The sequence below is a fragment of the Cavia porcellus genome, unplaced genomic scaffold (assembly GCF_034190915.1).
Source record: "Cavia porcellus strain 051 isolate PalLab524CR breed Dunkin Hartley unplaced genomic scaffold, mCavPor4.1 scaffold_1, whole genome shotgun sequence".
Lineage (NCBI taxonomy): Eukaryota > Metazoa > Chordata > Mammalia > Rodentia > Caviidae > Cavia > Cavia porcellus.
In genome coordinates this window covers 213,577,418-213,592,382 of record NW_026947484.1, presented here as the reverse complement: position 1 = coordinate 213,592,382, position 14,965 = coordinate 213,577,418, and the positions used below count along the sequence as shown (strand labels likewise).

Genomic DNA, 14,965 nt, shown 5'->3' with positions numbered 1-14,965 from the left:
TCAACTCACCAACCCATACACATATTTGGGTTTTAAAATGAGAGGACCTCAGATCTCTTCTCAGATGATACAGTTGAGGCTAGCCAAACTTCAGACTTTAAATGACTTTCAAAACCTTCTTGGGGACATTAACTGGCTCATGCCTTACTTAAAGCTTAGTAAAAGTGAGTTAAAACCCCTCTATGATACTTTACATGGTAATCCTGACCCCACCTCCCCTCATGAACTTTCCCCAGAAGGAAGACAGGCCATACAGGCTGTTGAGCAGGCCATCTAATCCCAGATCATTACTTTTATAGATTATGGTAAACCTTTAAAATTTATCATATACAAGACCACTCTCTCCCCAACTGCTGTATTCTGGCAGACAGCACCATTGATGTGGGTTCACTTGCTGGCCACACCTAAAAAGGTCATTGAACCTTACTATCAGGCCATATGTACCCTCATTCTCTTGGGAAGAGAACAAGAAAAATGTTATTTTGGCAAGGAGCCAGATATTATTGTACTGCCTTATACCAAGGAACAGATTGATTGGCTCATGCAAACAACTGAATTCTGGCCCATTGCCCTTGCTTCCTACACAGGGCTTATAGACAACCATTATCCCCCAGACAAGCTTGTTGAATTTGCCAATACACATTTGCTTATCCTCACATCATTCAAACCATTAAAAAATGCCTTATTAGTATTTACTGATGGCTCCTCAACTAGCTTGACAGCCTATGTTTTTCAAGACCAAACTGTATCCTTCCAAACAGTACATCAGCCCAGATCACAGAATTACATGCTGTCACTGCAGCCTTTTCTGCATTCCCCACCCAGCCTATAAATTTATATGCTGACAGTTCTTACATTGTGCACTCTGTTCCTCTTCTAGAAACAGTTGGTCAAATCAGAAAGGCCTCCAACACTGGAGAACTGTTTAGGCAAATACAGGTGCTCATTATGAAAAGAACTTGCCCCTTCTTTATTGGACATCTATGTGCTCACTCTGGGTTGCCAGGACCCCTGGCTGATGGTAATCCTGCAGCAGACCTGGCCACTTGACCACAAGTTACCCTCTGCACTTTAGCTAACGTTAGCTCAAATGATTATGATGATAATGTTACTTCAGCACAAAAAAGTCATCAATTACACCATCTCAGTGCCCAAACCCTCCGACTTATGCACAAGATCACTAGAGAGCAAGCCAGACAGATAGTAAAAAATTGCCCCTTATGTGCCACACACCTCCCAGTTCCACACCTTGGAGTTAATCCCAGAGGACTAATCCCCAATGCATTATGGCAAATGGATGTCACCCACATTCCTGAGTTTGGCAACCTTAAATATGTTCATGTGACTATAGATAACTTCAGTGGTTTCATTTTTGCCTCTCTCCAGACTGACGAGGTCACCAAACATGTGATTAGTCATATGTTAACTACCTTATCAGTTTTGGGATAACCACAACAACTAAAGACTGATAATGGTCCAGGCTATGCTGGTTCTGCTTTCACCCATTTCTGCCAACATCTCAATATTCACCATATAAAAGGCATATCTTATAACCCTCAAGGTCAAGGCATAGTTGAAAGGACATACCTCTCCCTATAACGCACTGTAGATAAAATAAAAAAGGGGGAATGGTACCCCACAAGGGGGTCACCTAGAAATATCTTATCTCATGTCCTATTTATCCTTAAGTTTTTAAATTTGGATGCCACTGGACAATCAGCAGCCACTCGTTTTTGGCATACTGAAACACAAAAGCAATTTGCTTTTGTACTATGGAAGGACCTCCTGACTAACTCATGGCATGGTCCAGACCCAGTTCTTATCTGGGGATGGGGATCAGTATGCATATACTCTAAAGAGATGAAATCCACAAGATGGCTGCCAGGATGCTATGGTTAAACAAATAGATCAAGTTCAGCAAATAGAGGAAGATTTCACAGATGTCTCCAGGGACGAAAATGCCCCCTGAAAGATCTTTCCCATCTCTTGTTTTTCAGATAATGAAACCGGGAGCCTGGATCCTGTCCCTTGGGATTATGGTGATTCTTCCATTGCCAGGCAAAGTAGGTCTTGGACCCCTCCCAATAAAGGGGCTCTGTCTGCCACTCTGTTTGGTCTCCCATGCAATTGTAAGGGAGGTGTAGTTATAACTCAGCCCACCTCTTATGCTAAAATGACAGATTGCAATGATAAGATGGCATATCTTACCTACAGATCCCAAACAGGAGGAAGCTATAAACAAGAATGGATATGTTACTCCAGGCCTCCTACAACCCCCAAAATTAAGGGTCACTTAGACCCATGTCCTAAGGAATGTAAAATGTTCCATGAGTCAATGCATTCTTCTTGCGATACTTCTGTACAAGATTGCACATATAACAAGAAGACATATTTTACAGCTATATTGAAAACAACTTCCAGAGGTACTTTTGGAGGTGACAGGGCTCATTTCCCACAAGTTTTAAGCTCACAAAAATATGCCCAAGCTTCATGCACTGGCACACTTGGGCAATCAACATGCTGGCACGAGACTCCACCCATTCACATTTCTAATGGTGGCAGAACACAAAATAAAATCAGAAAACATACGGTGCAAGAACGAGTCAAATAGATTGTAGATAAAATGTTTCCTCAAATTCACTATCACCCACTGGTGCTCCCAAAATCACAGGGAGTTGATCTGGATACCCAGACTTCAGATATTTTAGAGGCTACTTATAAAGCCCTGACTGCCTCTAATCCAACTTTAGCTGAAGATTGTTGGCTATGCACAGCCCAGGGCACTCCTATGCCCCTTGCTGTTCCCTCAAATTCTACCTTACTATCTTTTGAGGAACCACACTGCTTAAATTGTAGTGCCAGCCTACCCTTTAGCGTGCAGCCTATAGGTTTCAAAGATTTCCCCTGATGCAGGGAAGTTTTCATAATGATGCCTCTGACCTTGACATTGGGTTCATCACCTTCACTAAGTGCAGTTCTATAATCAACTGGACTACCCTTCTTTGCCCTGCCAGGGGACAAGTGTTTGTCTGTGGAGGAAACCTGGCCTTCACATACCTCCCTACCAACTGGTCAGGGTTATGTGTCACAGCCATCTTGTTACCTGACATAGAGGTGTTACCCAGAGATGAGCCCATTTCTATTTCTAGTTTTGATTATGCCACAGGCCACTCTAAATGAGTGGTGCAACTCATCCCCCTACTGGGGTTGGATGTTTTGGGAGCCCTGGCAACAGGATCTGCAGGTTTGGGAGTGGCTATACAACCCCATGTCAAATTATCTAACCAGTTGATAGATGATGTTCAGGCCTTATCTAGCACAATCCAAGATGTCCAGGGCCAATTAGACTCCTTTGCAGAGGTGGTCCTCCAGAATAGGAGAGGACTAGATCTTCTTACAGCAGAGTAAGGGGGATTTGCTTAGCCTTACAGGAACACTGCTGCTTTTATGCAAACAAGTCCGGCATCGTTTGAGACAAAATTAAGAAACTGCAAGAAGATCTGGTAAAAAGGAGAAGAGAGCTATTTGAAAACCCTCTTTGGAATCCCTGTAATGGATTCCTGCCTTATCTTCTTCCCTTGCTTGGACTGCTGCTTGGACTGTTAATAATACTTTCATTAGGCCCTTTCCTTTTTAATAAATTTATGGCTTTTGTCAAACAACAGGTGGATGCCATAAAAATGCAACCTATACAGGTCCATTACCACAGGCTTAAAATGGCTGATAGAGAAAGTTACATAGAGCCCACAAGGCTGCATTAGGGTGATGCTTTGTGAAAGCAAGCTGTCCACTTCACTTCTCTTACTTTGGTGCAATAGATTGGATAGCCAGAGACGGCAACTGGGCCTCACATGCATTGGCCAACTGCCACCTAAGACAGGAGCTAGGCCTATTGCTGTCCTGCCTCCAATGACAGGTAAGGCAGAATTGGACCTGTGTGAAAGAGTCCTGACCCAAGACAGGAACAGTCTCCTCAAGCCTCTTATATTTTAAATAAAATAACAGTCTCCTCAAGCCTCTTATATTTTAAATAAAAGGGGGACCTGTGGGAGACCCTGTAATTAGCCGCCATCTTATATTTACAGACAAAAGCCATCTTAACGTATTCTAGGAGTTAAGTTTCTATTTGGTAGTTAAGTTTCTATTTCTCCTCACCTAGCCTGTTTCCCCAAAATCACATGTCCCTGTGGTTTGGCCCGTGCAGCAGTTATGCTGAGCCCATGCGCGGGAGATTTGAACTACTTTTAACCCCAGGTCTCGCTAGGACTTCCCACTGTTGCTAGGTTACCTGCTGACATGTCGGACCCCAACTTCCTCACTTCCCAACACCCTATATAAATGTCACTCCTTCCTTGAATAAACGAGCCTTGATCAGAGTGCGGTCTTGTCTCTTGTCCCTTTCTCATCCCCATTCCCCCTCTATGGTTTCCATTGACTTACCCACAGGCCGGGACAAATATTAAATATTAAGTTAATAGTAGTTCATTTGGATTCTTTTAGAGAAGTATAGAGACTACAAAGAGGCAAGAAGACAGGCTTCTGTGTGCTGGTAATGTTCTATTTCTTGATGTGTGTTCCTCAGTAGGTATATTCATATACTCACAATGTGACTTCGGAATGTGTCCCTTGCAATTTTTGTATTTTTCTGGTTTTTTATATCATAAAAAAGATATTTATATCTCTATTATTAAATGATATCTTTTGACTTCCCAGCTTTTGAAGATTTTGTTTCACTTGAAAAATTTGTTTCTTTATCTCTTCTCCTCTCAACTTTTATTACTTTATTCCATTTTTATACCTTGGCTTATAGTATTTGCATTCTTTTCTGCAATCAAAAATTCCACATCTACATTAGCTTATATTTGAAGTTAAATAGATTCAGGGCTTACCACCATCTGATTACATTGTAGTTTTTCCAGTTTTTTTTTAAGTAATTAAAATGCATGCTCTTATTCCTCAAAAAGATTTTATGAAACAGTATCCCTTTCACTATGTTCTTGCATATTCAAAACTATTGATTGTTCTACTATAGTATTAGCATGATAGTTTGGACAGACAGCTATTAAATTATTAAATCCTACTTTCTCAAGAAAATATGTTCTATTGTCTTTTACACACCTTAATTCTTGTCTGACAAGCCTCATACATTACCTTCTCACAAGTAATTCATTTTTTTAATTGCCTGTTTTCCTGAAGGATTCTTTGAAAGTTGGTAATTTTATGAGGATATATATTTCTAGATTGATCATTCTGGCTCAGTATTTCCTAACTATGACTTTTCCTCACAAAGACCCATATCTTTCTTTTATTTCAGGGAAGTTTCTTAAATTCTATCTCTAAATAGTTGTTCTGCCCATTATTAAATGTTGCCATCTTTGAAAACTATATTTAACTCCTTAGCTTGTCTGCTGTGACTATCATTTCCTTTCCAGACTGTTCTACTCATCTGTTGCTTTCATTTTGTTTTGCTACCTTTTCTAATTTCTGTACTCTATGCTAGAGTCTTAAATGTAGAATGTACAATCCAGGGCAAAGACATAGATAGTATTAAGAGCATCAATTTGGAGTATTTTCAATTTCCACATACATTATTTTTCCCAAAAAAAATTGTTCTGCTATAAAATAAACTTTAAGTTGATGTTGTATGGAATTCTATGTCCCAAAAAGAGCTTTCCTTGTATTTGGTGAAGCCTCCTTTAAGGAAGGTATCATTACCCCTCAGCAAGGCTTTATGTCTTTCCTTCTCTCATACACATTTAATTTGGGATTGGCTTTCCTCTTTGCAGCCAAGGTGCTTGGTCTTTTGTAGGACACTAAGGCCTCATTGGGGTGAGACCTATACTTTATCCAGTAACCAGCATAGAAGCTGGCAGTGCCACTCCCATATTCACCCACACCATGGCCTTTGTCTCCCAGTTTTCTTGCTTCTACTTTGGTCTCACCCTGAATAACAAATAGCTGAGCATCACAGAAGAAGAGATCAATAGCCTGATTATAGCACCTGGTGTTAATTTTGCACCTCTCTAACTGACTTTTTGCAATGACCCCAATCAAGTTCAACCTTGGGAGTCTCGCCTGTGATGTCAGAGCTGATGGACCTGCTCTAGCAATGGACACCACACCAACAGGAGGTCCCGCTCTTCCACTACTTCTATCCAGACACAGAGAAGAAAATGGAAGGAAAAATATGTGACAAGTCTGTTGATGGCATGTGTGTTACTCAGCTTTCCGTCACTGTGGCAACATATGTGAGGAAATCAACTTTGAGGAGGAAGGGTTAATTTGATTTCTAGTTTCAGAGATTTCAATCCATGGTCAGTTTACCCCTTTATTTTGGGCCTGAGATGATATAGAACGTATGGTGGAAGGGCATGGTAACTAGAAAGGGGACAGAAAGGGGGAGAGCCCAAGAGCAGGGGACCAGGGACAAATACAAATTTCCAAGCCTGTTTTTCTTCCAACAAGGCCTCAGCTCCTAATAAATTCACTGATCTATGAACTCTGCGATATATTCATCTATTTGATAAAGTTAGAGCTCTCATGACTCAGTTACTTCCCAAAAGACCATTAGTTAGAAACCAAGCCTTTAACACACTGGGCCTTTTGGGGGACATTTTGGAGCTCAGCTGTAACAATACGCAGCTAGTAATTCACATACTGCTCAATTATTATTCTTTACCATGCAATTATTAGATTTATAATATTCTAATAGGACTAAATTAGAGATTTCTCTGTAAATAATACACATAGCAACACCTATTTATAGTTTTTTATAAGTCCTCTGCATACTCTTGCCATTATTTTTCAGAAAGTAGTTTAGATTACATTCTTAAAAGTGAAACCTCTTCCTCTGTACAAGTGTAGGATAAAATGTTCCCAAAACATATCCTAGAACATAATATCCTGCACTTTACATAACCAATTTTATTTAATTAGGGATAATTCCTCCTTCACATATTGATATGCTTTTATAATATCAAATACATAATTATAAACATGTTCTCTTTCAACCATTAAGTGAATTGCTAACTTATCTCTGTCAACTATCAAAGTCTGTCCACCTGTCTTACCTTTTAAACATATTTCAAGATACCTTAGAAAACTGAAATTCAGCATGATTATACTTTGTTCATAACAAACATACAAGTTCTAATTTTATGTTGTTCTTTTAAAAAATCTTCAATTTGAGCTACAACAGTAAGTTTCTGCTAAAAATATTAAGAATAATTAATAGAAATTTAGTAAGTCTTAAAAAGAATTGTTTGGGGCAAAATTACCAGAAATTGAGAAATTAAATGGCTCTAAAGACTAGGAAATAAATTTTTTTTTAAATGAGGTGAGTTCTAATTCAAGAGTTTTGGTAAAATTGAAATAATCTTTGATTATCACTCTACGACTTTGGCAGATAACCAGAAAGAATTTCCAAGACTTTAGTTATAATTTTTAAAAGATTCATTTTAGGTCTGCCACAGAGATCGCTACCTAGTTGTGTAGCTGCCTGACTCTGCCTGGAACCTGGTAGGGCCCACCCAGCATCTCTGAACACTGCAGGACTCTGGAGCATCACTACAGCTCTGGCTGGGCCCTGCCCAGTGACTTCTAAGTAGCAGGGAGCCACTGCATGTGAGCTGAAGTCTGCCACAGTGATCCCTACCTAACTGTGCAGCCAGGACTCTACTTGGAACCTGATAGGCCCCCAACCTTGTGTCCCTGAACACTGCAAGACCTTTAGGTCATCACTTGGATCCTGGTTGGGCCCCACCAAGCATCCTCCAGGTAGCTGGGAGCTACTGCCTGTGAGCTGAAGCCTGCCACAGCGATTCCTACCTAGGTGTGCAGTGGCAGGTGTTTGCTCAGACCCTGGTAGAGCCATACTCAGAGACCTCAAGAAGTCAGGGAGCTTTGGTGTGCCATGTGGCATGAGCAGAAAGCCTGCCCAGTATACTTCACAAACCATTCAGCCTTATTACACTACTCAGAACCTGGTAGGGCCCTGCCCGGTGACCTCAAGCAACTGGGGTACTTTGGTGAGCTGCATGGGGAGTGCTGAAGATCCACCCAGTGTGCACTCCTCATCTAGGGAGTCTCTAAGTGCCACTAGGGAACTAGGGAATACAGGAAAGTGACAAAATGAAAGAGTAAAATATAACTTCAAACCTCTAGCTCATCCCAAACAAGACTATGAGACATGGACATAAAAGAAAATGTAAAACTTCTGAAATGATAGCAACTGAAGTAAAGAAGCAACTCCATGGAGCTACAAAGGCACTCAGATAAAAAATAATCTCCCAGGTAAAAGATGAAATGATAAAAGTAATAAAATAAATTCTGAACACATCTAAAGAAGACCTAGTTAAAAGAAATTGAGGAACACTGCAAAAAGATGGAAGCCTTGCATGAACAACATGGGAAAACAATAGAATACATGCACCAGATTCAAGGAGACATTCAGAAAATGATAAGAACCCTGCGGAAAATTGGAATAGGTGGTCTTTACCTCAACCTGATAAAAGCTATCTATGACAAACCAACAGCCAACATCATATTAAATGGTCCAAAAACTGAAAGCTTTCACTGTAAAATCAGGAACAAGACAAGGATGTCCATTATTACAACTCCTATTCAACATAGTGCTGGAAGTATTAACTAGAACAATAAGACAAGAGAGAAAAATAAAAGGAATAAAGATAGGAAAGGAAGAAGTTAAACTATCATTATTTGCAGATGACATGATATTGTGCATAGAAGACCCCAAAACTTCTTTGAAAGAGTACTAGATGTAATAACCAAATTCAGTAATGTAGCTGGATACAAAGTCCACACTCAAAAATCAATAGCATTCCTATACACTAACAACAAAATCACTGAGAGAGAAATAAGAGAAGCCACACCGTTTACAATAGCATCCAACAAAATGAAATACTTAGGAATTAATCTACCAAAAGAAGCAAAAGATCTATTCAGGAAAAATTATAATGCCCTAAAAAAAGCAATCAAAGAGGACCTCAGAAAATGGAAAGATATCCCTTGTTCATGAATAGGAAGAACAAACATTGTGAAAATGGCCATTCTCCCAACATTGTTATATAGATTTAATGCAATTCCAATTAAAATTCCATTAGCATACCTAACAGACCTAGAGAAATCATTCCTAAAATTCATCTGGAACCAAAAGAGACCTAGAATAGCAAAGGCAATTCTTGGCAACAAAGGCAAGGCAGGAGGCAACACTATCCCTGACTTGAAGTTATACTACAAAGCTGCTGTGATAAAATAAGCATGGTACTAGAATAAAAACAGATATGCAGATTAATGGAATAGATTAGAAGACAAAACCACAACTACAAACACACTCAGCCAACTTATCTTTGACAAAGGGGCAAACATGTTCACTGGAAGAAAGATAGCCTCTTTAATAAGTGGTGCTGGAAAAACTGACTTTTCATATGCTGAAAACTAAAACTAGACCCATGCCTACCACCATGTACTAAAGTCAAAATGGATCAGAGATCTAAGTATTAAAATAGAAACACTAAATCTGTTGGAAGACAAAGTAGGTAAAAAATCTTGAAGACATAGGAGTCAGAAGAGAATTCATGAACAAGAATCAAACTGCACAGCCAATATTTCCCAGAATCAACAACTGGGATCTCATCTTATTAAAATGTTTTTGCATGTCAAAAGAAATCTTCAACAGAGTGAAAAGAAAACCCATGAGTTGGGAAAAAATCTTAGTCACCTGTCCCTCGTCAAAGAACTTCTGTCTAGAACATATAAATAATTTTTTTTAAATCAGGCCCCCAAAATTCAAAGACCAAGTCCAAAATGGGCATCCGAGATGAATACACAGTTCTCAAATGGAGAAATACAAATGGCAAATAAATACATGAAAAAATGTCCAACATCAATGGTCATTAGAGAAATGCAAATTAAAATCACACTGAGATTCCATGTCACTCTAGAGAGAATGGCCAGGATAAAGAAAATTACCAACAACGAATGCTGGAGAGGCTGCACGGGAAAAGGAACTCTTTTGCACTGTTGGTAGGAGTGTAGACTGGTGGAAATCAGTCTAGAGTTTCCTCAAAAGGCTGGGATTGGAGGTTCCATTTGACCCAGCTATGCCACTTCATAGGCGTATTTCCAGAAGAATTGAAAACATCATATCACAGTGCTGTATGTGCACCCATGTTTATAACAGCACAGTTTGTAATAACTAAATCTTGGAAACAAGCCCAAAGCCAATCAACTGAGGAATGGGTAAAAAAGATGTGGTATTTTTATTCAATGGAATACTGATCCGGCCCACGGATCAGTCTGTGGGGTGTACCTGGAGGGGGAATGGGGATTAAATAAACACATGGGGGAGACAGAGAGAGAGACTGAGGCAAGTTGAGAGAGTCCAATCAAGCCCCATTTATTCCAGAAGTGATCACATCTTTTATAGGCCAAGGGCAGGCTGGTGGGACAGGAAGAGGCTACGGGGATGAATACAAAAGGGTCATCGTCACGTCTGGGTATGTGACGTAAGCAGGAGAGGATTATGGTTAATATAGGCAGATGCATTGTGCCCATAGGAGAGAGAGAGGCGGGGAGGCAGCAATGGGGCTGTCGCATGGCTCCCTACAGAATACTACTCAGCTATAAAGAAAGACCACACTGAGTTTTTATAGGTAAGTGGATGCAACTTGAGACCACAGTCATAAGTGAAATAAATTGAAATCACATGTGTAAATACCGCATTGTTTCCCTAGTGAAAGAAACTGAAAGAGTAAATAAGATACAAATTTTTCAATAAATATTGTGAAAGGGTAGGAAACTGTTCAAAGAAGAAAAAGTAACTCAGAGAAAAAGAAAAGGAAGAAAAATGAAATAAGATATAAATTCATATATATACACCGAAGATTACTAAGATGATTGTACTACTAATTTATAAGTTCTTGGAACAAAACAGCATCTGTAGGATTAGATCAGTTTTGCATGACTATATCTGGTAATTCAAATCAGACTTACGAAGTTAACTGCAAAACAACAAAAATTGTTATGTTCCTACAATCTTGTTTTGAAAGCCTACATTGTTATTGTTTTGGTCTGTTAGATATATTTATTTATTTGTTGTTTTGTTTTTTCCTCTAATACAGAAAGCATAGATGTACATGTATATTCTTATATATGCCTAGAACTTCACCTAAAGAGTTTACAAGAATTGATTTTAATATGTGTGATTGTGTGAACAACTACACTGAAGAAAACGAGACACCACGGTAGCCACTGATGATTTCCTATCATTTTGATTCAAAAGCCAACAATGCTTTTATTCTTGGTTTTGACTGGTTTTAGTCTACTTTCAATTATTTGATTCCAATATGTATGAAGATATAGACAGCTGTTTTAAAGAAAACAAGAGGCATTGTTGATTTCTTAGTGTCTGGTCTTTAAAGCCCTCAAGGCTCTCATTCTTGTGTTTTGATTGCTTTTATACTATTTTGATTTGTGTTAACTTACTGTGTGTGAAGGTCTGGACAACTATTTTGAAGAAAACAAGAGGCCTTACGGCAGCCACTGTCGATTTCCTGCTCTCTTTTTCTGAAATCCTGTGCTGTTTACATTGTTTCACTCTGGTCTACTTTGTTCTGCTTTGCTGTGTTTTATTCTCTTTAAAAGAAAAAAAAGATTCATTTTATTTTGATTTATTTATTTATGTGTTCTCTACTTTTATTACTATAAAAACTAAACAGAATTGATACTAAACTTGTCTCAATCTAAAAATGTCATATCTATATACTCACCTATGAACATTTGAACAAACTGAAAAATGCTTCACCAGGTATCACTGAGTGATCATATTCTAGTAAACTTACTTTATAATTTATTAGCAAAATTTATAACATTTATTTAGTTTATAGACTGCTAATAATTGTAATAACTCAGTCAGAAGGAAAAAGTAGATACTTAGGAGATTTATAGATTCTGGAAATGTAAAGAATTAAATTTTAGGTATGATTTTTGTTGCAGAGAAATAGGATAAGGTAACCATCAACATCTTTTGAACATACAGATATTGTGTTGGGATAAAAATTACATGAAAGAAGTGGAAGGAGAAAGGAGAACAAGGAAAACAGAAGGTGTGCCTCAAATATTTGTCTGTTAAAATGAGCTCACTTGTATGTGTTGGTCCATGTTGATCTTCAACTCAGAATGGGTAAGTTCAAAGTTATTCAAGTCATTTAAATGGCTCTCGAGTTGTAGTTTTCTGGTCTAAGGTCTAGACCTAAGACAGTCAGGAGGAAAAACATGTTAGTAATGCAGAAGAAACTTAAAAATGTGTCTTGTCCTTAGCCATTTTATTGTAAATGGAAAGAAGAAAGAAAGAAAGAAAGAAAGAAAGAAAGAAAGAAAGAAAGAAAGGAAGGAGGAAGGAAGGAAGGAAGGAAGGAAGGAAGGAAGAAAGAAAGAAAGAAAGAAAGAAAGAAAGAAAGAAAGAAAGAAAGAAAGAAAGAAAAAAGAAAGCATTCTCCTAGTTTTCAAAAACTTAATCCATTTCAACAAGGCAGTCACACAGGCTATCGACGGCTGATAGCAGTAAAGTAGAACTTATGTCCTTAGTGACTCACTTTCATGTCTCTTATTGAAGTGGAATAAAGTGTCAATCAACATTGCAATGATACCTAATGAAGCATTTTTCAGTTTGCTCAAATAGTCCTAGGTGAATATATAAATATGACTTCCTTTTAGATTAAGACAAGTTTAGAATTAATTCTATTTAATGTTTATAGTAATAAAAGTGGGAAGTACACCTGACCAGGCAGTCATTAAATTTTTCTCAGCAACACACACTGCAGGACTTAAACGTGTGATACCTTCCTTAGGTCATCTCCTTTTGTTTCTCAAAACTGAATTCGGTCTCAGGAATCCTTCACCATCAGCTCTCCATTTTCTTCTTGCCCGGTCCACATAGGCTTTAGGTCTTACACTCTCACCTCTGAGAAATACACTCGCTGGGCTAATTCTGCAGCAATGGATTATCTTTTGGCTTTCTGCAGGTCTCTCACTTGAGCTCCACAGCTTTCTGTTTTGTTTTGTTTTGTTTTGTTTTGTTTTGATCCAGTCTGAATAATCTCTGCTTTCCAATCAAAGTGTATATAAAATAACTACCAAGCTTAGTAAGGTTTACATTGCACATCTTACTGTTTGTTTTCCATTTGTTCTGTCTGTTTTGTACTTTTTTCCACTCTTCTTTCTTGCATCTTAAAGGAAAACCAATCAAATACATTTTATCATTGTACTTCTGTTTTAAAGAGTTTGTTAATTATACATTATTTTACTGTTCTTCTTGTGGTTACCCTAGAGAGTATACCAGGCATCTTGATTAGGCAAAATCTGACATAAATTAGTGCTTTCATCAATGTACAGGATATTTTATTTCCCTTTAGACTCTTTTTTGCTTTTTGTGCTATTATTGTCATAAATTTTCTTTCTATATATCTTAAACACCTCAAGATAATATATGCAGTCAATATTCATTATATTTACCCCTACATATTTTGGTTCTGCTATCAGAGTAATGTTCCCTTCATATGAGTTGGGAAGTAGTTTTCTCTTCACTATTCTTGGAATTACTCCTATAGAATTAGTATTTTTTCTTAAATGTTTGTCTAAATTCCCTAGTGGGACTGAAGTTTTTAACATTTATTTCAATCTCTTTAGTAAATATAGCACAGTTCAAGTTATGTCTTACTCAGCAAACTTTGTTAGTTTGTACTTTTAAGGAATCGTCACCTCATTTATATACTGATTGCTATAATGCTTAATCTTTAAGAATGCTTTGAATACGATTAGACTACTTACACTATTTTCTCTCATTCCTAGTAAAGGAAACTTGTGTTTTCCTTTTCTATTTCCTGAGTAGTCTAGGTAGAAGTTTGCTTGTGTTTGTTTTCGTTTCTCCCTCAAATGTTTTTGGTTTCACTGACTTGCCCTATTGTCTCTGTTTTCCAGTTCACTTTTTGCTTTTTGTGTCATTTTCTTTCTTCCATTTATTTTGGTTTCATTTGCTGCTGTCTCCCATTCCCTACGATGGAAGCTGAGGTCACCGACAGCGCTTGGGGAGGAAGGCTTGCGAAGACTTGGCCCGACTTTTCCTGTCAGTAAATCTGTTGGTCCTAAATGGCTATGATACAGCAGTTGAAGAAACAAAACAAAGAAGAGGAGCTTGGAGCCGGGGAATCCAGTGGAATCTTTCAGCAACTTCTGGGGCTAGGGCCAAGAAATAGAGGTCAGTGTCTAGCAATGAGGAGGGGTCCTGGAATATATTTTTGACTTCCAGTTAAGACTCTGGAAAAAGAACCCCACAGGCATATGGGTACACTGGAAACAGAACAGCATCCACAAAAGACTGAGGTCCAGCTTTAAATGAGCTCATCACAGAATTAAAGTGATCCAGTCCCAACTCTACTCCCTGCTAAATAGCAGTGAGCATTCTTTGGTAAAAGACAACATTAGCCAGGGTTTCAAATTATATCTTCTATTTTCATTTACAGTGTGGCATTCAATCAAGGAATTACCAGACAGGTCAAGTGATAGGACCAATTGACCAAAGCCAAGTAATAAAACACTTAAGAACACTCTCAAAGATGATACAGATATTGGAGTTACCAGGCATAAATTTAATATAAATATGATTAATTGAGAAGTATAGTTAATCATAAAGAAAAGAAATCAAATGTAAATTTGTGAACCAAACACAGCTAAATAAAAAAAACTCATTAAAAAGTAAAACTCAATAGACAAGACTAAAACTAAAAGATAGGTCATTTGAAGGCATTCAAAGTTAAGTAAACAGGGAAAAGTTATGATTTCATGAATACATACAACGTTAAAATTATCCAATTGCACACTTTAAACGCATGTAACTTATTATATGTTGACTATTCCTAAATAAAAATATATCAGTCAAAGCAGAACA

The 14,965-nt window shown here is 38.0% G+C and overlaps 1 pseudogene; it reads left to right on the top strand.

Annotated features, from left to right (window-relative positions):
* The first annotated feature begins 2,907 nt into the window (after positions 1-2,907).
* Positions 2,908-3,761, top strand: LOC134478104 (syncytin-1-like; annotated as a pseudogene).
* The last annotated feature ends 11,204 nt before the right edge of the window (positions 3,762-14,965 follow it).